Raw genomic sequence first — 27,606 nt, forward strand, 5'->3', positions numbered from 1 at the left:
AATTCAGCCAATATTTATGGAGCACCTGCTACATACTAATCAGTAGGATGCCTGTTGAGACAGTAAACCCATGGTGAATAAAACAGACACAGCCCTGCCTCACGGCGCGTATGTTCCCCACTAGCTCTCTGTCTACCAGACTCTGCTGAATCCCTTCCCTCCCAGGTCGGCTCATGCTCTCTGCTCAGCACCTCGTGTTCTGGAGCCCGGTGGAAGGGCTCACAGTTGTGCCAGACAGCCAGGAGCCAGCCTTGACCACTCCCTCGCCTTCCTTTTCCACAGCAATTCACCAATCCTGGCCATTTCCCTTCCTGCCGGAGCTGCCAAGCCCTCCCACTACTCTCCCCCTCTGCTGCCACGACCCTGGCACAAGCCCTCATCATCTCTCGCCTTGACTTCTTCAGAAGCCTCCTAACTTCCTGCTCCGTCTTCCCTTAGTCCGCTCTCCACTCAGCAACCAGGAAATTTTTTTAAAAAATAAAAAATCCTGTTTTTCATTTTTTGTTTTTTTGGTGAGGAAGACTGGCCCTGAGCTAACATCTGCTGCCAATCTTCCTCTTTTTTCTTGAGGAAGATTGTTGCTGAGCTAACATTTGTGGTAATCTGCCTCTATTTTTTGTATATGGAATGCTGCCACGGCATGGCTTGATGAGTAGTGCGTGGGTCCACACCCGAGATCCGACCCCATGAACCCTGGGCCACTGAAGTGGAGGCGCGAACTTAACCACTAAGCCACCGGGCCAGCCCCCAAAACCTGTTTTTGTGTCATTCTTCGGCTTAAAACCCTGTAAAGACAGTCCAGCATGGTGGTGCAAGGCCTCACCTCTGGATCCAGCCCACGTGGGTGTGTGGTTCACCAGCTGGGTGACCTGGGGCACAATTATATAGCAGCTCTGTATCTGTTTCCCCACCTGCAGAAGGAGGATGATATAATATCCACTGAACAGGGTAGCTTTGAGGATTAAATGAGTTAGCATATGTGAAGTGCTCAGAACAGTGCATCGTCCTTATCATCGTCATCGTCGTTAGGATCAAGACCAAACCCCTGACCCCAATCTTCCAGTCTCGGCTGTCAACACTCGCCCTGCTGTTCTGTGTTCCAGAACCCAGTCCCTCTCTGCAAGGTCCTCACCACACTTGCCCTTGCCCGAGCTCATCTCGTCGTTGCCGTGACTGCCAGCTTTGCCTTTAACTCAACTCATCCCTCAGAGCTCCTTCAAGACCGTGTCTGCAGTGAAGGCTTCCCTCACCCCAGTCTAGATCAAGTCTTGTTATCTTCCTTCAGAGCATGTGTCCCATTGAACTCAATTAGAATGCATATATAACAGTCATGTCCCGTCTACACTGTGGGCTCCATGAGCATTCCCAGTGCCATGTACAGTGCCTGTAACATGCTAGGTGCTCCATATATATAAAACCTTTGTAGTAAATAGGGCTTATCTAAGACCCATCTGAGAGAACACTTGTTGTAAGCCATGTCTCATTCAGCAAAATTCCAGTATGAATTAGAAGGTTTGGCTGTATGCATGGATTTGATTAATGGTGGTATTTGACATCAACTCTTCACCCTGTTACTCCCATTTCCCAAAACTTCCAAGGGCCCTGCTTAGCCTCTACCAAGTGCTCGGCATGGCAGGAAAAGAACAAGGATAATATCAAGACTTTGGGGCCTTGCCAAAGTATTTGACCCTATAGAGTTGCTAGCTGTGAGCAATCTCCACTTCCCAAGGCCATTCCTAGAGATTCCAGTGAGTAAGTAGTTGTCACAAACACTTATTGAGCACTCACTGGATACAGGACATCATAACAGCTGTTTCCTACATGCGACTAAACTGGAGAGGGGGTCAGCTTTTCAAAGGAGAGCCTGAAAACCATGGAGGTTCACCTCACTAGAATCGAGTGATTCTTCCCTTGTGGGCACCTGACACAGTGGCTCCAACATATTTTGTTATGTGTTTTAAGTCTTATCTATTAGGGAAACATACTAAAGTACTGGAGTGAAATGTCATATCTGGGATTTGCTTTAAACTATCCCAACAACAAAAATGGTAAGGAGAACAGATGAGACAAGAATGGCAAAATGTTGGTAACTGAAGCTGGGTGAGGGATGATGGATACATGGACAGAGAGTGGGTGAAGAGATTCATTAGACTAGACTCTATTTTTGAGTGTGTGTGAAAATTTCCATAACAAAGTTTTTAAATAACCTCAAAATAGCAAAATAGCTAAAATTGATAGAACTGTAGGAATTCATTGACAAATCCACCATTGTGGTGGGAACTTACAACATACTTCTTTCAATTACACGTGGATCTAACAATCAAAAGCTTAATTTCATGGTCACAAAACTTAGCACCCAACAACTAGAGCATACAAAATCTTTAGAAACACACATGGATGGAACATTTATAGAAATTGATCATATACTAAGCCATAAAACAAGTATCAACAAAATTCAAAGAATCTGTACCATATAGACTATGTTCTTGGAACACAATGCAACTATGATATAAATCAATAATAAAAAGACAAATAAAACTGTCTAAATATTTGAAAGTTTGAAATGCATTCTAAGTAACCCATAGGTCCAAGAAGAACTGTCTGATAATGAATCAAAACTTGTGAAATGCCATGAAAACAGTACTTGGAGATATATTTATAGCTTTAGCTTTATTTTATTTATTTATTTTGTGTGTGTGTGTGTGAGGAAGATCAGCCCTGAGCTAACATCCATGCTAATCCTCCTCTTTTTGTTGAGGAAGACCGGCTCTGAGCTAACATCTATTGCCGATCCTCCTCCTTTTTTTTTCCCCCCAAAGCCCCAGTAGATAGTTGTTATGTCATAGTTGTACATCCTTCTAGTTGCTGTATGTGGGACGCGGCCTCAGCATGGCCAGAGAAGCGGTGCATCAGTGCGTGCCCGGGATCCGAACCCGGGCCGCCAGTAGCAGAGTGCGTGCACTTAACCCCTAAGCCACGGGGCCGGCCCAATAGCTTTAGTTTTAAATGCTTATTTTTACCTGAAAATTAGTGAGCAAAGTACACATCTTCAGACATTGGAAAAATAACAGCAGAAAAACTTTTTAAAAAATGAAGGAAACAGATAAAGAAAAAGAACAGAATTTTATGAACATGAAAACCAAAAATACGTTCAAGAAGATTTATGATGTCAAAATTAATTCTTGGAAAAGGTTGATGAATTTGACAAAATATCTGGCATGATATATGAAGAAAAAATAGAAAGGACAAATCGATGGTGTTAAGAATGAAAATGGGACGTAACTTCAGATAGAGTTTTTTTGTTGTTGTTGAGGAAGACTTGCCCTGAACTAGCATATGTTGTCAATCTTCCTCTACTTTGTATGTGAGCTGCCGTCACAGCATGGCCACTGATAGACAAGTGGTGTGGGTCTGTGCCCAGGAACTGAACCCGGGCTGCCGAAGCAGAGCGCACCGAACTTAACCACTAGGCCACTGGGGCTAGCCCCAGATAGAGGTTTTTAAAAGTTAAGAGAGCAAGAATACTATGAACAATTGTATGACGTTAGATTTGAAAACTTAGAAATGTAATCATTAGTAGAAAATCTTCTTACAAAAAAAATACCCAGCCAAATGGTTGCCGTGTTAAGTGCCATCAACTCTCAAGTAACTTATCCCTCCACTCTTATACAAACAGTTCTAGAAATTTTTTTAAAAAACGAGAGGAAACACTTCTCCCCCACCCCCACCATGAGGCTAATACATTGATACCCAAACAAGACAAGGACCAAATCAAAAAGTAAAATGCCAGGCCACCTCACTTAAGAAATGCCTGGCACATTTGCATTTCATTTTTCTTTCTCCTTCCCTCTAGAAATTGGTATTTCAATAGACAAATATCATATCAGCCAACATTTAATCACTTAAGTGCAAATTTCCTTTTTTGGGTTAACTCAGAAAAACTTGGGCAGACCAGTCTAATGCTTAGAATTCCTCTCAGGGTCCCATTTATTTCACCTACTTAAAGAAATTATTCTTAGTTCGACATTTTTCACACTGTTCTTAGTTCCAAGCAAAAAGAGAAACAAGTTAAATTAACCTAAGTTTTTGTGTGTGTGTGTGAGGAAGATCAGCCCTGGGCTAACATCCGTGCCCATCTTCCTCTACTTTATATGGGACACCGCCACAGCATGGTTTGACAAGCGGTGAGTTGGTGCGTGCCTGGGATCCGAACCTGCGAACCCCAGGCAGCTGAAGCTGAGGGCGTGAACTTGACTGATACGCCACTGGGCCAGCCCCTAAATTAACCTATGGTTTTATGGAGATAGAAACAAATTACCAATTTTGGTTGTCAATTATCTTCTTCAATCCTGCCTGGGCTGTCAGGATGGGCTAGGGTCCCTTCCGGGAGGGGGAGTGGCTTGGAGCGGCCTGGGCTCAACCCAAGTTGAGTGCGTCTGAATTAAGTAAAAAGGGCATAGCTGCTTTCAAAGCCCAAATACCAACTCCCAGAACAGTTCCCTACGATTAGGAAGTACCAGGCCCATAAATCTCCATAAATATTTGTTGAATAAATGCAATACAAGGCAGATTTATTTCTTATTTATTCTCTCCTCTGGGGAAAATGGAGTCACAGGTAAAGTTTATATTTCTGTAAAATAATTAGATAATATACATTTCTAGGGAAAAATGCTTAGCTACATTATATAATAAGATACCTTGATAAACTCATAACTTAATAAAAGCCAAAAAAGAGAGGGAGAAGGGAAATTTAAACCTGCTAAATGATAATGCTTCTTATTGTTTTCTAGGTATAATCTAGGAATCCATTTTCTATTACATCAGAAACAAAAGCCACAGGATAGTAAGCATTCTTGCTTAAAAGACCAGTGTCCAATAACATCAAATTAAACAGCTATACATTGACTACTCTAAATTAAATGAATGGTCAGTGTTGAGTTGCATAGGTAGAATTTTATATGAATGAAAAAGTATCAAGGAGGTAGGTAAGCCCCCAGTACAAATGCTATGGATGACATTTATGAACTGACTCTCCATCCATAATATCAAGATAAGTGGGTGGGAATGAGCAGCTAAGATAAAATGTATATCTGGAATTCAATTTTGATGTGTCAATGCCAGCAGAGATATAACACAAAGTAATCAGTGAGCTAGAATATGTATGACTAGGAGAAAGGAAAAGAACATTTTCTCCTGAGTCTTGTTTCTTGTGATGAAATAATTGGCCCCTCATGAGTGAGTGTGCAGTACAGATTGGGTGTAGAGCTCATCATTGGAAACGAACTCGTTCTATTAGGTTGATGTCAATGAAAGTCATTACTGAGGGTCAAAATGATTGACTATTGGCAATTCTGTCTGGTTCAACATAATACATCCCTGAGCTATTGATCTGAATTTGATCCATGTGGCATTGTGTGTGGCTTATCTGAAAGTGGCATTTAGCTATCTTCATGTCTAGAAGACCATTGAGCTGTGGGCGAGGAGGCAGCAGCAGAAAGCAGCCGAAGAACCAGACAACACAGAGCAGGATGTGACTTAATGACCACAAAGACCTAGTTAGTAATGGCTAGAAAGACCAAACACACTGGTTCAAAAGCCAAGATGTACAAGATAATTAGAAGAGAAAGAAGCAAAAAGAGATAAAGAGAGTAGGGAAAAAGATGATTGATTTTTTAATGAACGGGAAGGAAGGGCAGATGGAGGTGTGCCATGGAGGATGGACAGCAGCAGACCCACTACAGGGATGAGAAGAAATAGCTGAGGTGGACGCGAGAGGCCAACTCCAACAACACTGAGGGCCAGGGCAAGTGGTCGACATATCCCCTAGGGTCTCATAGGTGCTTATATGTCTGTGGGGACATTGGGTGAATAGACAAGCTAAGCCTGTCCCTTCAGTGGCCTCTGGGGGCAGGATGTGTTTCACAATGCCCCATTGTAACAACTAGGGGCTAAAATGAGGCTGAGATGACCCAGACCTGGCAGAGGGCAGAGCTCTAGGTGGCCAGGCCTAGCTTCCACTCCCACTTCGGGGAAAGCAAAGGGCAGAAGCAGAAGAACGCTGCCAACCCTACAGGAGAAAATGGACCTCTCTCCAGTCCTTGAAAATGATGAGAACAGGAACACATCTCTCAATACTTCATCTACTCAATCATATTATGTATCACAAAGAAAAATATCAAGTCGTCTTTAGATTGAGTCTACCAAAGGCATAGATCCCTGCCTCCCCATGACAGCGGATGGGACTAGAGCCTGACAGGAAGTCTCCTAAGAGGATCAGGAACACAGTTCTGTCTCTATGGTGCAGCCCATGGGTGCTGCCCACCTGGGGTGTCCAAAGCCAAATCACCATCATCCCCAACAATCAGCACTGCACCTTCAGTCACCAGAGCCAGATAACTGAATCACCCAAGATATCTCCTCCTTTCCCACCCAGTTCCAGGCTTGTAAATTCCACCTTCTAAATGTTCTCCATACCGCTATCCCTTGCCTTCCATCAAGCCTTTTTGCCTGGACAACTCTAACAGCCTCCTAACTCACCTCCATGCCTCTGTTCTGCCTTCCTATTCCCCAGGAACCTTCCTTCTAAAACTCATTTAATCCAGCCACTCTCTGCCCAAAGTCCTTAAATGGCTCCCATTGCATTCAGGACAAAGCCCAAAATCCTTATCATGGTCCAGGTCCCCCATGGGTCCTCTGCCAACTTGACTACACTCATCCTTTGCCACGTTGAAGCAGACCCCGTGTCCACCCGTGCTGAATTATTACTGATTTCTGAACACACCACTCTCACATGAGCTGTGTTTGTGCATACTGCTCTCCCACTTGGAATTTCTCCTCCCCTTATCCACTCAGCGAACTCTTCATTCCTGGTTTCTCAACACAGGCATCACCTCCTCTATGAAGTCTTTCTAGATTCACGTACCCTGGACTTACCTCCACTATAGACTCAATCACATCGCCTGGCTCCGTTTACACGAGTCTCCCCCACCAGACTGTGAATCCCTAGTGGGCTGGAACTGATTCTTACTCGATTTTGAATTTCTAGTACCTCATATTGTCTGGGACAAATGGGTATTTAATGTTTATTAAGATTAAAATGAAATTAAAGTGCTCAATTCTGCCCCAATGTTCAATTGAAAAATCAAGATCTATCTATTATCCAGTGTCATTGGCCCAGCCGCCTGTGGATTCTGATGAGTGGCGTGGGCATTTCAGTGTGAGAGATGGCATTTGTGATGATGGTTGATGAGAAATGACCAGCAAACCGTGAAGCCAGGAAGCTTCATGTATACTGTGTGACTCAGCTCTGAGCCCAGAATCTCACTTGACGAAAGTGGTGAAGTTGGAGTGTCTGGTCCTGCTGACCGACATCTCAGCTGCTGATGCCCGTAAATCAATCTCTTTTGAGTCTCAGCTTAAAGGACAGGTTGGCTAGACAACACTTAAACTCCAGTGGAAGGACATTTTTATTGCTCTAGGTCTTTCACAATTGTTACTTATGAACGACTAGTCAAAGCATAGATAGACAAAAGCTATTTTCTGTCATCTTTGCATGCTGTCAGTGACAGGTCATCTCAGGACTACACACTTCCCTCAGAACGCTGCCCTTTCCTGCAACAAGGCAACCACAGAGCTGCCCTGAGAGCTGAGCAGGTGATGGTAAGTCCCTCGCCACCCCCTTGCCCACCAGTGTCCCTCAGTGATTGCATCCACAAACCAGAGAGCTGGTCCTTCTATCGAACACGATTAGATAAAATTTCCCTGACGCGTTTAAGTCATCACAAAGCACCACTGTTAATTTCATTAAAAGACACGTGGTGCCATTTTTGTGTTGCTTGTGGCTGAGACCATGCTAAAATTAAATGTGATGGAAAGTTTAGGAAAAACTGTGGCTTTGTGTGAGATTTCCAGAAGCATCTGGTGATGGTGAAGAAGAAAGTGAAGGCTTACAGGGACTAGATATGCCCTGAGCCCTCTTTAGAAAAAGATGGAGCATTAGTAATATGTTAAAGACCATGCACCAGGGGTCAGGAAGACGGGGTCTAGTCCCTGCTCTGCCACCAACTGTATTGTATTAGCCACTTAATCCTGTTGGGTCTCAACTTCCTCATCCTGCACAGTGCTGATCTCATATTCTGTTCGATGGCTTGTAAGCCTTTTCTTCAAATGCTCTAGCGTGGATCCATGAAAGGGGACAATAGCTCTCCCCGTGGCCCCAGTGTTGTCCTAGCTCAGCTAGCACCCTTCCCTCTGAGCCGAAGCTACTCCTGGGGCTGAGAAAGGGGCCAGGATTTTATTCTCTTAAGTCTTATTTACTCTCTACCATCAAGCAGCAAACCTCATGTGTTCAGAGGTTCATTCTGTGAGCAGGGTGTGCTGAATATTCTCTTTGGTCCCCTTCCCAGATCTACATGCCTCCCTTCTCTGTCTAGTTCTGTGTCTCAGAAGCCTGGCATCTATGAATTGCATCGCACGGCCCCCTTGATCCCTGGGTTCCCTTCAGGTTTGGTCAATGGGAGGCATTGGCATGAGATTGGCAGGACAGAGGACATGAATACTGCTGTTCATGAATATATATGCATGAATATCACTATCTATTACAACTGTAGCTAGATTCTAGAATTTTTGGCCTTACTTGTCCTTAGAGATAGGGTGTATCTTCAATGGGTTGTGTGATGCTACATGAAATCAGGGAAATAGAGCTGTTTCTTAATGGAGCTACGATACCTCAATCTCCAAACACCATTGTTCTTTGATGGGGCGCCTCCGTAGAGGCTGTACCCTCTGCTGGGTGAAAGTGAATTCTCTGAAGTCAGACACGTCTGGGATAAAATATCACTCCTGTTACTTGCTGTGGAATTATGAGCAGATACTCAACCCCTCTAAGCTTCAATTATATCAAAATGGCAATAAGAATAGTAGCCACCTGTGATGGTTAATTTTATGTGTCAACTTGACTGCCACGGGGTGCCCAGATTAAATATTATTTCTGGGTATCTCTGTGAGGGTGTTTCTGGATGAGATTATTTAAATCGGTGGACTCAGTAAAGTAGATCACCCTCCCCAGTGTGGGTGGGCATCATTTCATCTGTTGAAGGCCCAAAGAGAACAAAAGTTGGAGGAAGAAGGAGTTCGCCCCTTTTTTCTGCCTCACTGATTGAGCTGGCACATCTTATCTTCTCTGGACCTCAGTCTAGAACTTACACGGTTGGCCTTCCTGGTTCTTAACCTTCAGACTCAGAGTGGAACTATGCCACCAGCATTCTTGGGTCTCCAGTTTGCAGAAGACAGATTGTGGGACTTCTCAGTCTCCTTAATCGTGTGAGCCAATTCCTCGTAATAAATCTCTTTATATATTTATATATCCTATTGGTTCCTATTAGTTCTGTTTCTCTGGAGAACCTGACTATTACACCACCTCATAAAACTGTTGAGATTACTGAGCAAAACACTACCATGAGGTGCTTATCACAGTGCCTGGCACACAGTATGTGCTCAATAAAATAGGTCTATTATTGTAGTTATTGGTAATAAAACTACCGTTAGTAATATATCCAGGGAGTATCTCAGTTAAGAACCAGAAAACTTATTGTGTGATTTCTCTGAAGAGCAGAGAAAGAAGTGCACATTTGGCTGTTTGTAATTCAGCAATAGTAAATTATACCAACCATATTCATTGCCCTTCCCATCTCATCTTCTAGTTAGATTTCCTCATGACTTTATTTTATCCCTCTCAGAGGATGAAAATGATCTGAAGAGTATTTTTGATTTGATGATTCTTTGCAAAATCCCTTATGTTCTCAGAAGGAGCAATGCCCTTTAAAATCTAATCAACAAATAAACAAGCCAGTGACCACAGGGAAGCCTGCACAGAATGGAAATGTGTGTCACTTGGAGGTCTCTTATGATTTCATATTTTAAAAAGACAGAGATGCAAAGGTTTGTTTTTAAGGGCTATTTATTTATTTATTTATTGCTACCAACACCTTTTAAAGATGCATCAAAAATATAAAGATTTACAAACTATGTATTCAGTTCATTTTCATTTAGACAATGTATAAAGGTTGCTGGTCTCGAATATTTTTGAAAACCCCATTAACTTGATCTTGATTTTTAATTGAACATTGAGGTAGAAGTGGGGCACCTGAAATTTATTTTAATCTTTAGAAACATGAAATATCTGTTATGTCCCAGACCATATTAGATATGGAAAATTCAAAACTGAGTAAGAATCAGTTCCTGCCTTAGGAGTTTATAGTCTAGTGGGAAAGACACATGTGTAAACAGATCCCAAGGATGTGATTAATTCTGGAAGTCTACCCTATCAGTATACTAGGATATTTTCACCAGGTTTAACCAAATCAGAAAAGGAGCCCACTAACTTTCTAAGAGTCTTCAAGGCAGCATTTATGGTTTTATTGATGGCAGGTTGATGGTATTAGGTTAACTTTTTAGTCTGGGTGAGACCTATTGTTTGAGTTCCCCATCCCAAACATGAGGCTTGAGTGTTGTCCAGGTAGAAAGGAAGCATGGACATACCCTTACATGCCTCTGTGTTCCCTCAGCTTCCTGGAGTGGCCTCGAGCTCACTGTAGTTATCTTAAAAGGTAGATATTAATAAAATGCTTATCCATTTGACTTTATACCTACAGACTAATTTTCATTGGTGTTTGCGTAATCCCTTTTAGTATCTCTCATTCCTGGCTGGATGTCTGTTTGCAGGTAAAGTTCACAGAGTGTTAACGTTATTCAGTCAATCAACAGTGTTTATTGAAGACCTGTTTTGGGGCCCAAGGAGGAAGAGGCAGCCTTGTTGGTAGAACAAGTGGTTACCTGCTTTGTGTGACCTGAGAGGCATTAACAGGATGGTCCCTCTGCCACAAACAAGAGCCTCCTTTCCAACACATATTAAACTAGCAGCTGTTGCCCTAAATTCCACCACTAGAGACTCATTATTTTGATTTAGCAGGCATCCTCCTTTAAATGTCAATTCCAGGTTAAATCTGGTTGATAAGCACATGGGGTTCATTAACTCTCCCCTCTATATGTTTGAAATTTTCCACGATAAACTTTTTTTTTCATGTTTACACTCTTTTTGACCTAGCAATTTCATTTCTGATCCTAAGGGTATAATCTGAAATTCAGAGATTTGTGCATGAAGATATGTGTTGCAGCATTATTCATAGCAAAAGCATCAAAACAACTAAGTGGCCAAGAATAGGGGAATGATTAAGTCAATTATAGTCCACCCCTGAGCTAGAACACTGTGCAACATTAAAAGTGGTATTTAAGAAGGGTTTGTGTAATGATGTGTCACTTATATTCATAAGTGAAAAAGCAGGATCCCAAATAGTTGATATGATACAGTTCCAGCTGTGTAAAATGTTAAGGATTGAGGAAAACGGAGTTCTAGGAGACAACAGAAAGCCCTGGGTGTGACATGTGGAAAGTAATATGTATGCTGTTTCTGTGTTCTACTGCAACGAAAGACGTACAAGGACCAGGCACAGAGTGAATGAGGACATTTATGCACACACACTGCCCTAGAGTTTTTTTTGTTTTGTCTTATTCTTTTTTTTTTTTTTGTGAGGAAGACTGTCCCTGAGCTAACATCTGTTGCCAATCTTACTCTTTTTGCTTGAGGAAAACAGTCCCTGAGCTAACATCTGTGCCAATCTTCCTCTATTTTGTATGTGGGATACCGCCACGGTGTGGCTTGAGGAGCAGTCTGTCGGTCCACGCCTGGGATTTGAACCCACGAGCCCCAGGCCACTGAAGCAGAGTGTGTGAACTTAACCATTGTGCAGCCAGGCTGCCCCTGTGCTGTCTCATCCCTAAATGGGAAGTTGGATAAGCAGTGTGGCAAGTGCGAGTGGGCCAGCCTGGTGACGGCTGCGTCAATTACAAGGAGACTGGATGGGGCGGGACTAATGAACTATCTGAATGGAAATGACCAATCCTGTAGAGAAATGGTTTCTGCTGTCACATTAGCAGTGAGCGGCTGGGTATTAACGTTGGCAGGGAGAGTGTCTCTGATAAACCAGTGAGTGTGGTTTGAGTTTGTGCCTTTCCAGCTATTGTCTAAGATATGGAGAGAACCCAGCCAGTCACTAGAGGGACTTGGGCAGTAATTTAATGGAGTACACATCTGATAAGAAAAATGTTTCTAAATGTTAGCAGTGATTCTCTCTCAATGATGGATGTATGGATGATTTTCATTCTCTTGCCTAAGCTCTTGTGTGTTATATAAGTTTCTATAATGAGAAAACATGGATATCAGTAATCTTGTGGGGAGGAAATATGTAAATGTCCTGGGGGAGTCAACCCATTAGTGAGCACTTACTATGGACCAGGCATTGTGTTAAGTGCTCTACAGAATCCTCTCTGCAAACTCATGAGGTAGCCAGCATTATCATTCTCATTTTACACATGAAAGGAGGCAAAATTTAGAGATATTAAGTATTCAGCATTAGCTCACATTTCTAACAAAGCCGTAGAGACAAATCTTTCTGATTAGAACCTGTGCTCTTAGCCACGACTGAACGAACATGCTCTCTTTCTTGTGGTTCTGTAAGAGCATCACCATAAGATAGTGGTCCTTTCGATGGGTGAAAAAGTAGAAAGGGTAATTTGAGGGCGTTCAACTGACGTGTATTAAGTACCATAGGACATGGCCAAAATGAAGGTGGAGGGTTGAACACACATTACTTTTGCTGAAACCCCAGTAAAACCCCAGTAAAGGGAATTTTTTTAAGCACAATAAGGACAGAGAGAATGGGGAAAGAGACAAGAACCACCAATTTTCGCAAATCATAAAGCAAATGAACAAATATGTGAAACTTAGACCCTTAGCCGGCAGCCAGAAAAACCAAAACCAGCCCAATCTGCACCATGGATTTCTCAAACATTTCAGGAAGCAGCAGCACCAGCATCCTCTTTGGAAGCGAGAGTGAAGATGCTGCAAAAATCAGGAGGCTGGACCACTACAGCCCACCAGAAAGGCTACAAGTGAGAGACTGATGAAATCAAGGTTAGTAAGCACAGCAGCAGCTGGAATCCTCACGCATTGCCGGGGGGAGTGTAAAATGGTACAACCTAGAACGGGACAACTTTGGAAAATAGTTTGGCCGTAGTTATTAAAGCCAAATATACGCCTAATGTATAACCCAGCGATTCCTCTACTAAGTATAAACCCAAGTAAAATGAATGCATATGCCCCCCCAAAAAACATGTACAAGATTGTTCATATTCATAATAACCCAAAATTGGCAAGAGTAGAACACACAAACTGTACTATGTCCATACAGTGGCATGCTATATAGCAAAATACCCCAAAAACTACTGCTCCATGAAACAACATAAAAAATTTTACAGACATAATATTCAGCAAACAAAGCCAAACACAGAAAAATGCATACTGCATGATTCTATTTATGTAAGATTCAAAAACAGGCAAAATATATTTACTGCGATAGAAGCCAGAATAGTGGTTACCACTGAGAGGAGGGTGGCTGGGAAAGGACAAGACAGAGCCTTCTGGGGTGTAGGAAATGACCTATATTTTCATGTTGGTGGTGGTTACATGGATGAATATATATATATATATATATATATATATATATATATATATATAATTTGGATAATCTATACATTTAAAATTGTTCACTTTGTGTATGTTATACCTCAATCTTCAAAAGAAAAAAACAAGAGGATTGATTAAAAGTTTGAGAAGCAGTTACATTTCCAAATCTTTTCCCACTTTGCAACCAGGCAATTTCCATTTCCTAACGCTGGCAGGAAACTAGAGGTTGATCCTGTAGAGACTATAAAATAGAGGGAATCTGGACTGGGACATACTGGCCACAATTTTGGGCAGGGAAGCTGTGCTGAAAACAGGGGTATAGAAGACCATCTCTGAAAATAACCCCAAAACAATTGCACTCCTCCCTGTACGGGCATGCTGCTGCTCCCATCAAGAGGTCGACTCATGTTGACTCCATCGAATCTGCACTGGGCCTATCTTCAACCTATAGGATGCAGATAGTGACATCCTGGGACTTCCAAGCACTGCCATTGAGAAGCCCTGTCAGCCTTCACTATCTCCTTCTGAGAACTTATTGCCATGCTCTGAGGAAGCCGAAGTAGCCACATGGAGAGGCCGACATGGAACAGAGTCAGGCCCTTTGCCCAACAGCCCAGCTGAGCTCCCAGCATCCAATCGCCAGCCATGTGAGTGAGCCATCATGGAACTGGATCCTCCAGCTGGGTGGGCCTCCCCAGCTGATGTCATATAGAACAAACACAAGCTGTCTTTCTAAGCCTAGCTCAAACCGCAACATTGTGAGTAAATATATGATTGTTATTTTAAGCCACTAAGTTTTGCAGCACAACAATAGATAGCCAAAACAAAGGGGAAGTGCCTATGAATACTAAATGCATAAGGACCCCTCCCATCCTTCTTCCTCCATTCTGCTTCCAGAATGCTGGCAGCCAGTCTTTCACCTTCTAGTAAGAAACGAAAGAGTCCTTCTTTACACAATTGGACTAGTTGTATCAGTTTTCTAATTGTGGCAAAACAAATCATCTCAGAACTTATTAGCTTAAAAGATCAACATATCATGATTCTGTCTGTACGTTGGGCTGAGGTAGGCATTTCTTCCTCCATATGTTCTTCCTTAGTGTTACTCACGTGGCTGCCTTCAGTTGAGAGCTGGGCTGGGGCTGGAACATTAAGATCCCCTTGCTCACATGTTTGGCAGTTGGTGCTGGCTGTTTACAGGGGGCACCTCAGTTCTTCTCACACAGCCTCTCATCCTCTAGGGCACACCGTCTCTCCAGCAGCAAAGCCCAGACTTCCTTATGCAAAGACTGGCTTTCAAGAGGCTGAAAACAGAAGGTGCAGCTCCTCTTAAGCCTGGACCAGAAGACGTACAGTGTAACTCCAAAACCAGTCTGGATTCAAGTTAAGGAGAAATGGATTGCACTCCTTGATGGCAGCAGTGGCGCAGTCACATAACAGCAGGGTGCCCTTTGGACACCAATCTAAGAGGAAAGAGCTAACGATATTGACATGGGAGTTCCTCAAGAAGTAGCTCAGCCATATGATGGACAACAGAGGCCCCTTCCTCTGGGGCCTGTTGTTCCAAGTGCAGGAAGAAAGGGCAAACCCCAATGTGCAAGCACTTTTCAAATCTCTGTTCACATCCTGTTGGCTGCTGTTTCATTGGCCAAAGCCAGCCACTTGGCCAAATTTAGAGTCAGCATGGAGGACTACATGTGAAAATGGGGGAATTCTTGCATCTGTTTGTGCAAATAATCTGTCACATGCAGAATTAGGCTGTGAGCACATGAAATGCTCAGAATTTCAGGGACTTCTCTTGGAGTTAAGCATTTCAACTTAATACTCAGACCATTTTCACTTTAGCCCAGCTGACAATTATAGGCATAAACCCTCTTTCATTTGTCATTCAAAAGAAACATTTTGAGTATAACATAAAGCAAATATTTTGTGTCTCACATGGAGAAGCTGACTGCCAGCCCACCTAGACAACCAGATCTAGATGATTAGTTGAATATTTTATTGCATTAGCTCTAATTTACTTATAAAAATAAATGGGAAAATGAAAAAGGAAGATGTTAATGTTAGGGATAATAAGGCCACATTTCATAAATGTAATAAAACCAAGACAAGGAGTAAATCACTAAGTGTGTATTTTGACTTGTCAAACTAGGGGATATTTGCCATATTTGTGCTGGATTGGAAAACGTTCTTCTAATACAAAGGAGAAGAAAATTTCACGACACCATGGAATTTTGCCAGCCATGTAGATGAGTGTTATTATGTTGGATGACCTTATCTCAAAGACCAAGAATATGGTACATCATTTTCCCAAGGTGGTAAAATGAGAAGTGATACCATGAGAGGGACTGGGTTATACATAGATACAGTGACTCTCTTCCACATCCTGGCCTTCAACTCTCTCACTAAGAAGTTCACCATATTAAAGGAGCCTCCACATAGTTGGATCCATTTTCTTGGTGTAGATGGAAGTTGACACCACTCTTCATTATGGGTTTTCCCCATTGGACACCATCACCCTTTCCAAGTTCGTTTTCTGAGGCACCTTAATAGGGTCCACCCTAGTAATGTACTATTTAAATTACTTGAATGAAAAGAGAACTAACGGACCCTGCATTATGCAAACTCCCCACCCAACACTCCAAGCCCTCTCTGCCACCCACAAGACTCCTTGAAGAACTGGACCTCAAGATGAGAAGCGACATATTTCCTTTTTTTGTTAGCTCTGAGAAGCTGCCAGACTGGATGAGAAGCCAGAACTTTTCACCTTGTGGGTAAGTAGGAAGTGGTTTAGCATCTTGCCACAGAAAATAGATAATGTTTCACTTGTGATCTTGGGTCTAGAAAAATGTTCTGCCTTTGGAAAAATTTTCAAGGAGACCTCGTTACATGTCCTGTTGCTTTATTTATTGAAAGTTATTATAGGGGCATCTATCTTACCTTCATTTTCACACCTCTGCTTGGGCAAGGAATGTGTGTTTTAAGTGGTAGTATGGAACTCACTGAAATGCTTTAGCACACTCAAAAGAGATGGTGAATTGTGTATTAAGGGGCTTAAAGTGAATTAAAATAAGAAAGTTTTAAGAAACAGAGTCTGAAGCCAATGTGATGTATAAGCAATTTGTCATTAAAAATGAATAAAACAAAATCTAAAAAGATGAGTGAGTTTACTGAAGTTGCATAGCGAATTAACAACCTTTTTCACAAGCCACACACCTCATCTCCAAAATAAACACATCAGGGCAGTTAAATGCCAGGCTCACAGTGAAAGAATTGTGTGTTTTATTCACAGTCAAAGTGTCTACAGGTCGGTATTTTTCAACCAGCGGCTTATGACCCACTGGTGGGGGGGCGGGGTCATGAAACCAACTTAGTAGGTAACAACCAGCATTTTAAAAGAAATGAAAAGGACTATAATTATAAAGTATCAGATGCTGCATGTGGTGAATATTGATTTCTGAAACGGCTCACTTCCCTCTATCTCGCTGATGTAAAATGTATTTTTCACAGTGGGTCATGGCCAGAAGTCCCTCAAATCAGCATTTCTAGACACTTGAAAAAAGCCAGACGCAGAAAGGCAAATACTGTATGATCTCACTTATATGTGGAAGTTACAGTAGTAACTCATAGAAGAAGAAACTCATAGAAGCAGAGAGTAGAATGGTGGCTGCCAGGGGCTGGGAGGAGGGGAAGATGGGAGGTGGTGGTCAAAGATGTTAAAAAACAAAATTCAACTAAGTAAATTTAAAGATCAAATTGGCTTTATTTGATGATTCATGCATCAGGCAGAATCCCATCTAGCAAACAGAAAGGAGCTCCAAAGAGCTTTACAAAAGGAAAGGTTTTTGAAGGCAGAGAGGGAGTGAGACAAGGAAGTCGTGAACAGAAAAAAAAGATTCTTTTGAGCAAGTTCACCTTCTTTTGAAGGACAAAAGGGGTCTATTAGGAGGATTATCTCACAGCGCTGACCAAGAAATTCCAGACTGATCAGTTAAGATTACTTTCCTGGGGGAGGTTGAAACTGCAATTAGATGAGGCATTAAGTCACATTTTGGTGACGTGGGCTTAGCTCAAGTGACTCCATCTTGGGCCTACTGTCTCCTTTTTAACCATTACCCCTTTTTGATCAGACTCTCATGTTAACTGAGAGATGTGATGAAAATTTAAGGAATTAGCACCACTCTCAGCTACTGCTCGCAGCTTTTGGGGATCCTTTGTGTGGTATCCATAGGTCATGACATTTTTTGTTTAATCACTGTGACATTCACAGGTCACATCTTCAGGTTCACAATCTCTAAGTCAGACATTCTCTTTGTTCCTTTTCTGATGTTCCACCCTTAGCGAGATCATTTGCTTGGTGGTTAGCAGCTGGGAACATGCATTTAAAGCTTGTGAGAGAACACAACACACCAGGAAGATTGTTATGATTATCATGAGCAGGATAATTCCCAATGTCTGGGGTGCATCTCAAAGCCAGGGTCCACAAGACCCAAACCAATCAAAATCAAACGAGTCAAAGACAGACCCAATCGAAGGAGTCACCGTTTTAAGCCAAACGTCTTGCTCAGTGATTTTATGTAACTGAGTTTCCACTTCCCCAGAAGTGTTAATCCAGGAGCAGCAGGTGGTGTTGGCCACAGTGCAGACACCTCCCTGCTCAGTTAAAAGATAATCAAGGGCTTTCCTATTATCAAGAATAACTTTGGGAGTGACGTCAGCATCATGGCGGAGTGAGCTTTCCCGTGAATTCTTCCCCCACAAGATACAATAAAAGCAACAGCCACAGACCAACAACGGAATCCCAGACAGTGAAAAGCTAGAGCAGAGGGATCCACACTGCCGCACATCTGAGAGCGGAACGTGCTGGGCCCCCGGAGGAAGTGGGGAGAGGTAAGGAGAACTCCGCTCCCTCCCCATCAGATCAGCGATCAGGTCCGCGCGGCTCCCAGAGAGGGGGGAGGGGTGGCCCTCGGCGGGAAACTGTAGCTCTTCGGGCTCTCTCAGCCAGTGGGAAACTCCCGCACAGAGGGCTCAGAGGAGCCACAGGGCTACCATCAACATCTGAGCACCCCAGAGAGTGGATAAAGAGGGGCAAACGAGAAGCCTCCCACGTCAGGGACCCAGAGGGCAAAAGAGAGAGCTCCCCCCTCCCCGCAACCCGGAGTCTGCAGCTCGACCAGATCTAGCGATCCGAGGCAGACCTTAACAAACTGGACTGGACCCGTGGATCGCAGTGGGGAAAAAAAACAAAACAAAACAAAACTGCGGATCGCAGCAGAAAAACTGGGGCAGAGCGCAGGGGGCTTAGACTACACAGCCCTTTACCACCAGACAGTGGTGGCAGGTGGAAATTGCAACCAGAGACTTCCAGGATGAGGAAAATCAAAACCAACACAGGAACCACAATGCAAAAATATATGAAATCACCAGACCAGAAACAAAATGACAAGCACCCAGAAATCAACCCCGAAGACATAGAAATTCATAAACTAAATGACAGAGATTTCAAAATAGCTATCATAAAAACACTCAACGAAATACGAGACAACACAGACAAACAATTAAATGAGATTAGGAGTTTCTTCACAAAAGAGATTGAAATCATAAAGAAAAACCTATCAGTGCTGATGGAGATGAAGAACACAATGGAGAAGATAAAGGAGAATCTGGAATCTTTAAAGAACAGAGCTGACAATATGGAGGAAAGAATTAGTACTTTAGAGGATAGGAATACAGATATACTCCAGATGGAAGAAGAGAGAGAACTAAGACTAAAAAGAAATGAAGAAAGACTCCGAGAAATATCGGACTCTATTAGAAAATGTAACATAAGAATTATAGGTATTCCTGAGGGAGAGGAGAGGGAAAGAGGAACAGAGAGCCTATTCAAGGAAATAATAGCTGAAAATTTCCCAAATCTGGGGAAGGAGCAGGAAATACCAGTAAGCGAAGCCAACAGGACTCCTATATATATTAACAGACAAAGGCCTTCACCACGACACCTAGTGGTAAGGCTAGCCAGGGTCAACGACAAAGAAACAATATTAAGGGCAGCTAGACAAAAACAAAGAATAACTTTGGCCAGAGAGTCTAAGGATTTTTACTGGGCAGGTTGTTGCTTTAGCAGCAGATTCTACAATCTTTCCAAGAGTTAAGAGGAGGTTTCTAATCAAAGCTTCATTTATATTTACCTCTAACCAAGAAAGTAGGGTTCTGCCAAAGGAAGAGAATCCTGAATCATGAACGCCTCCTAGTAACTCCCGTTTGAATCTGTGGCTCAGGACTGGAAAGGTGACAGCCTTGGAGGCTGGTGAAATTTAAGTGTGTGTAGACCATACAGATGGTTTTATTCTGGTGATTCTTGCCTGTGTCCCTTTCTTTGCATAGATCCTGGATGCAAAGTTCCCTAAGTTTGGGGTTGTTAACCAGAGACAGGGAAATGGACCAGGGGGTCTCTAGCATTATGGACAGATGTGTTTTTTGATGACAAATGAAGCAGTCTGAAAAGTGACCCCCCTTAGCAATGGCCTAGGAGATACAGATGATGGCATTATCTTTCTAGGCCCACGTCAGCATAAAGAAAGAAAGAGAAGAGGAAAGGGTTTCACGTTTAGTTAAAGTATGAAGTCTTGATCTGGCCTCTTGGGAGGAAGCAAGTCTTCCTTGATGTTGGCTACTTCTCTTCCTCGCCAATTTGCTTAGGACGTCTTCAGCATCTGTACAGGACCAGGTGTCAGGTGGAGGCTTTTTCATCTGTGAGAAGTGTACCCAAGCCTCAAGGCCCTGGAGTTTGACTGCCAGCTGGGTGGTGAGGAGGAGCTGGTATAGTCCCTTCCAAGGAGATCCAAGGGCAGTCTTTGTTCTGAGTGATTCCGACTCAGAGGGGTAGGAGAAAATTAGAAATGCTAGTTTGGAGATTCATAGCCAGATATTTTAGGAAACTGGAAGAATTCAGGATCCAGTCCAGTTTACAGATATATAGCAAAACCTCAAAGAGATAATGGGATTAGAATCTTATATAGACAAATATGCAAGCATAGTTTTTCTCTCTATGTTTGCTCTTCTTTTATCAAAGATAATCACAGTAAAACTAATTGCTTTGTATTAAACTTATCTTGATTATTTTCATAAGTGAAGGAAGAATAGTGATTGACCATATAAGCTCTTTTTAAGACTGCTTTGCTGGAACTTTGTAAGCAAGATATCAGGCTGATTTCTCCAAGGGGCTTTATTGGCTCCATAAAGCCAACTTTAGTTTCTTAAAGGTTTCTAGGCATCTCCAAATCTATGTACATCTCCCCGAAATATGGCATTCTAGTCAAAGCCTTAGTAATATAACCAATGTGTTCAATTGTGTTCTGTTACAAGGATAACAGATTCTTACTGAACTTATGCAAATAACTATATTGCCCTAAAAAGAATACTCATGAGTTTCTGAATTGTGGAGAGATCAAGTAGGGAGAAAAAGTAAATGATTCATCTTTATTTAAAAGGGTGTACTTTACCAAATTGCTGGTATTCATAGACACCTTAGGAGAAAATGTTTCCTTAAATCTGGAAAAATAAAATATCAAGGAACTGGTAATATTTCAAAGAAAAAGTTATTAAAATTTTAATCATCCTCCTCAGTTTAGTCTGTCCCATGTGATTAATTTTTGTTCTGTGAGAATCCAGTTTTCCATTATTTCTGGAAATTCTTATCCAGTTCAGTTTTATGATTTTAAAGTTATTAAAAACTTGAACTTGTCAAAAGCCCTTTCCATGAATCTCCTTGAAGATGAAGTACTTTTGTGGGAACACTTTTGCAAAACATAAGAGTAAAACAATAACTGTCTGTGAAAAGTCTTAAAGATGCTCATTGTTAAAGATCTGATGGGAGTTCATTATAATGGAATTGACAAGGAAATTTGGTTATTTCTGTAACATGCAACATTTTAAGATAATAACTGGAATTATGACTGATAACATTATACCAGGATGTACTAGACATTAGGAATTTCATATAATTTCTGAAACACTTATAACACACCTGTACCTATACGAATATACCATAAAGGAGACTTTGTACTAATTCTTATTTGACAATGCTTCCCATATGATTTAACATATCAAATAAGCCTAATTAGTTTAACATCTCCCTTTTTATAAGGAGAGAAAACAAATCTTTTGAGATGTTCCAGGAACCCTCTGGAAAATCCCAAAGTTAATTTGAGGTCAAAAAGACTTCATTTTAGAATTGATTTTTGGGAAGTTTGTCAAAAAAATAAGAACGGTTTTTGAACACTTGGTCAAACAGGATCATAGGACACTGTGTAACAATACCTAGTTATCTATTTAACCATAGTGACAACTAAAGACTTCACATGCAAGTATAGAATGTTACCCAATTGTCAAAAACCTTAACTCTTTTAATAAAGAAGATTCAGCAGTAATCAAAGACCTGATAAAGACAGCACAGGAAATTATTTTGACAGGTCACAAATTCTTTGTTTTCTAAGCAGATTACTTAAGAGGTAAAGAAAAACCTTTCGAAATCTCTAATCAGGAGCAGACTAATAGTCTAAGAAAACCTTGTCCTTTTATCAGATGAAAGAAAATTATGTTCTAGTTTTACATAAGTACATTGCTGATTTTAAAACTTAATTTTATGTCTCTTATAATAAATTCATTTGATTTTAGCCAACTTTACACAATGCAAGATTCTCTCTCTCCCTTTCTCTCTTCCCAATTTTCTATTTAATTAGTCCTTATTCTCCTCCTTCCCATCCTGAAATAACCAGCCTCACTTTAGGACAAAATTACTTTCTTTTCCCTCAGAAAATGCATCTCCATTCATAACTTCTCCTATCAAAAACAGATACCCTACTTTCCTAGCTTACAGACATGTTTCCCTTATTACTTCTAGTAGTTTAAATCACATATGTTAGAATTTTTTAACCCTAAAAAATCTTAGTTTTTTAGTGAAAATAAAGAAGTAAACAATTATGAACTGTCTTTTATAACAGCATTCTGTGGCTTGGTAAATTTATAAATACTTTTGATAATTTTTGGAAACGTGCTTTCTTGTAGTAAATTTCTCAGTGTGGCACAACACATGTCTACTAATAGGCCCAAATATCTTTAATTCCTTTGTAAAGCAAAATGTGGATAAACCTATGTTCAGTAATTAATATTTCAGTATTTTATCTTATTTAGAAATGATCTGAATATTCAATGAATTTAACTTAACTCATCATTTAACGTAACTTAGCAAAACTGTAAAATTTCAGGTTACCAAAAAGATTTGGGGAAGCTATTTTAAAAGTTCACATAAAACTTTTTATCCTACTTAGATCTATTTAATTTACTTGTTCTTAACAACTATGTTTAGACTACCTCAAAAACCTTCAGGAGAAGAGTCATAAGACAGAACAACCAAACTGAATTGGCAGTCCGAAACAAATGGGACAAGGAACAAAGGAAATGCTAAAGAACCAGAAAATAAGTGACAAAACAGCAACATTAAGCCCTCATATATCAATAATTACCCTAAATGTAAATGGATTGAACTCTCCAATCAAAAGATACAGAGTGGCAGGATGGATTAAAAAGCAAGACCCAACAATATGCTGCCTTCAGGAAACACATCTTAGCACTAAAGACAAGCACAGGCTCAGAGTGAAAGGACGGAAGACGATACTCCAAGCTAACAGCAAACAAAAGAAAGCAGTTGTTGCCACACTCATATCAGACAAAGTAGACTTCAAGATAAAACAGGTTAAGAAAGACAAAGAAGGGAAATATATAATGATAAAAGGGACACTCCATCAAGAAGACATATCACTTATAAATATATATGCACCCAACATAGGAGCACCAATGTACATAAAGCAACTATTAACAAACCTAAAAGGAGACATCAACAACAACACAATAATAGTAGGGGATCTTAACACCCCACTTACAGCAATGGATAGATCATCCAGACAAAAAGTCAATAAAGAAATAGTAGACTTAAATGACAAACTGGAGAAATGGACCTAGTAGACATATACAGAGCACTCCATCCAAAAACAGCTGACTACACATTCTTCTCAAGTGCGCATGGAACATTCTCTAGGATAGACCATATGTTGGGAAACAAAGCAAGCCTCAATAAATTTAAGAAGATTGAAATCATAACAAGCATCTTTTCAGACCATAAGGCTATGAAACTGGAAATGAACCATGAAAAAAAAACTGGGACAGTGACAAAAATGTGGAGATTAAACAACATGCTACTGAACAACCAATGGATCATTGATGAAATTAAAGGAGAAATCAAAAACTATCTGGAAACAAATGAAAATGATAACATGCCATATCAAACCACATGGGATGCAGCAAAAGCGGTCCTGAGAGGGAAACTCATAGCGATACAAGCCCACCTGAACAAACAGGAAAAAGCCCAAATAGGCAACCTTAAATTACACCTAACAGAACTAGAAAAAGAAGAACAAACAAAGCCCAAAGCCAGCAGAAGGAGAGAAATAATAAAAATCAGAGCAGAAATGAATGAAATTGAGACCAAAAAAACAGTAGAAAGGATTAATGAAACAAAGAGTTGGTTCTTTGAGAAGATAAACAAAATCGACAAACCCTTAGCCAGGCTTACTAAGAAAAAAAGAGAAAAGGCTCAAGTAAATAAAATTAGAAGTGAAAGAGGAGAAATTACAACGGATACCATGGAAATACAGAGGATTATAAGAGAATACTATGAGAAATTATATGCCAACAAATTGGACAATCTAGAAGAAATAGATAAATTCTTAGCCTTATACAACCTCCCAAAATTGAACCAAGAAGAAATGGAGAATCTGAATAGACCAATAACAAGTAAAGAGATTGAAATAGTAATCAAAAACCTCCCAAAAAATAAAAGTCCAGGACCAGATGGCTTCTCCAGTGAATTTTACCAAACATTCAAAGAAGATTTAATACCCATCCTTCTCAAACTATTCCAAAAAAAGAGGAAGATGGAGCGCTTCATAAATCATTCTACGAGGCCAACATCACCCTGATACCAAAACCAGACAAAGACAATACAAAGAAAGAAAATTACAGGCCAATATCGCTGATGAACATTGATGCAAAAATCCTCAACAAAATATTGGCAAACCAAATACAACAATACATTAAAAAGATCATACACCATGATCAAGTGGGATTTATACCAGGGACGGAGGGATGGTTCAACATCCGCAAATCAATCAACGTGATACATCACATCAACAAAACAAAGAATAAAAACCACATGATCATCTCAATAGACGCAGAGAAGGCATTTGACAAGATACAACATCATTTATGATAAAAACTCTCAATAAAATGGGAATAGAAGGAAAGTACCTCAACATAATAAAGGCCATATATGACAAACCCACAGCCAACATCATACTCAACAGGGAAAGACTGAAAGCCTTCCCTCTGAGAACAGGAATGCGGCAGGGCTGCCCACTCTCACCACTCCTGTTCAACATAGTACTGGAGGTTTTGGCCAGAGCAATTAGGCAAGAAAAAGGAATAAAAGGAATCCAAATAGGCAACGAAGAAGTGAAACTCTCACTATTTGCAGATGACATGATTGTATATATAGAAAACCCTAAAGAATCTGTTGGAAAACTATTAGAAACAATCAACAACTACAGCAAAGTTGCAGGGTACAAAATCAATCTACAAAAATCAGTTGCATTTCTATATGCTAATAATGAACTAACAGAAAGAGAGCTCAAAAAGATAATACCATTTACAATTGCATCAAAAAGAATAAAATACCTAGGAATAAATCTTACCAAGGAGGTGAAGGATCTATACAATGAGAACTACAAGACATTATTGAAAGAAATCCATGATGACATAAAGAAATGGAAAGATATCCCATGCATGTGGATTGGAAGAATAAACATAGTTAAAATGTCTATATTACCTAAAGTAATCTACAGATTCAATGCAATCCCAATCAGAATCCCAATGACATTCTTCACAGAAATAGAAAAAAGAATACTAAAATTTATATGGGGCAACAAAAGACCCCGAATAGCTAAAGAAATCCTAAAGAAAAAGAACAAAGCAGGAGGCATCACAATCCCTGACTTCAAAACATACTACAAAGCAATAGTAATCAAAACAGCATGGTACTGGTACAAAAACAGACACACAGATCAATGGAACAGAATTGAAAGCCCAGAAATAAAACCACACGTATACGGACAGCTAATTTTTGACAAAGGTGCTAAGAACATGCAATGGAGAAAGGAAAGTCTCTTCAATAAATGGTGTTGGGAAAACTGGACAACCACACGCAAAAGAATGGAAGTGGACCACGTGCTATCGCCATTCACAAAAATTAACTCAAAATGGATCAAAGACCTGAAGGTGAGACCTGAAACTATAAAACTCATAGAAGAAAATATAGGCAACACACTATTTGACATTGGTTTTAAAGGAATCTTTTCGGATGACATGCCTACCCAGACTAGGGAAACTAAAGAAAAAATAAACAAGTGGGACTTTATCAGATTAAAGAGCTTTTATAGGACAAATGAAACCAGAATCAAGATGAACAGACAACCAACCAGCTGGGAGAGAATATTTGCAAAACATACATCTGACAAGGGGTTGATCTCCATAATATATAAAGAACTCACACAATTGAACAACAAAAAAACAAACAACCCGATCAAAAAAATGGGCAGAGGAAATGAACAGACACTTCTCCAAGGAAGATATACAGATGGCCAATAGGCACATGAAAAGATGCTCAACATCACTAATCATCAGGGAAATGCAAATCAAAACAACACTAAGATATCACCTCATGCCTATTAGAATGGCTATAATCACCAAGACAAAAAACAACAAATGTTGGAGAGGATGTGGAGAAACAGGAACCCTTGTACACAGCTGGTGGGAATGCAAATTGGTGCAGCCTCTTTGGAAAACGGTATGGAGATTCCTCAAAGAATTAAAAATAGAGATGCCCTACGATCCAGCCATCCCACTACTGGGATTCTATCCAACGCATCTGAAATCAACAATCCAAAGAGGCTTATGCACCCCTATGTTCATTGCAGCATTATTCACCATAGCCAAGAAGTGGAAGCAACTTAAGTGTCCCTCGACTGACGACTGGATTAAGAAAATGTGGTATATATATACAATGGAATACTACTCAGCCATAAAAAAAGACAAAATAGTCCCATTTGCAACAACATGGATGGGCCTGCAGCATATTATGTTAAGTGAAATAAGCCAGAAAGAGAAAGACAAATACTGTATGATCTCACTCATATGTGGAATATAAACCAACACATGGACAGAGAAAACTGGACTGTGGTTACCAGGGGCAGTGGGGGTGGGAGGTGGGGGGTGGGCACAAGGGGTGAAGGGAGTCATATATATGGTGATGGACAAACAAAAATGTACAACCCAAAATTTCACAATGTTAGAAAGAATTAAAACATCAATAAAAAAATAAATAAATAAAATTTCACCTTAGAAAAAAAAAAAAAAAAAGGAATAATGTCTAAATTTTACCTTGCCAGGCATATTTCTTCCCATTTAAATCAATAGCAAAATCTTCAGGGTAGAAGTCAATTATGCTAGAATCCTGTATCAGGGAGAAAAGCAAAGATTCAAAACAAAAGTCACATATTTCTGTTACAAAGAATTTGATACAACTTTCATTCAAGTTATCAGGCCTGATAAGAAAATGAAGTTTCATTCCTTTTAAAAAATGTTATTAAGATATCAGGTCACTAATCCCGGGCCTAGCAAAAACAAAATTAACAATTTTATTTTAAAAGATGAAAATAAAAAGGCCTTATTATAAAAGAATTTTAGAACTGACGACTGTGGGCCCAAGACAGTGAAGAGTTTATTAACTCTAATAATTCCTACTTCTCAGCTGGGTGTCACTCTTTCTAGCTAGGACACAAAACACACGCAGCGGTGACTGCAGGTAAACCAGCCTTCATGCTCTGGTACCCACCACACATGGCTGGAACCAA

The 27,606-nt window shown here is 40.6% G+C and overlaps 1 long non-coding RNA gene across 1 annotated transcript; it reads right to left on the reverse strand.

Moving 5' to 3' along the window:
- On the reverse strand, positions 1 to 27,200 carry LOC131394508 (uncharacterized). The gene is made up of 3 exons (XR_009216165.1): positions 27,134 to 27,200; positions 824 to 911; positions 1 to 51 (listed from the first exon to the last, which is right to left on the reverse strand). It is a non-coding gene; the product is annotated as an uncharacterized LOC131394508 (long non-coding RNA).
- Between the last annotated feature and the right edge of the window lie 406 nt (positions 27,201 to 27,606).

Source organism: Diceros bicornis, chromosome 30, assembly GCF_020826845.1.
Source record: "Diceros bicornis minor isolate mBicDic1 chromosome 30, mDicBic1.mat.cur, whole genome shotgun sequence".
In the NCBI taxonomy this organism is placed as follows: Eukaryota; Metazoa; Chordata; class Mammalia; order Perissodactyla; family Rhinocerotidae; genus Diceros; species Diceros bicornis.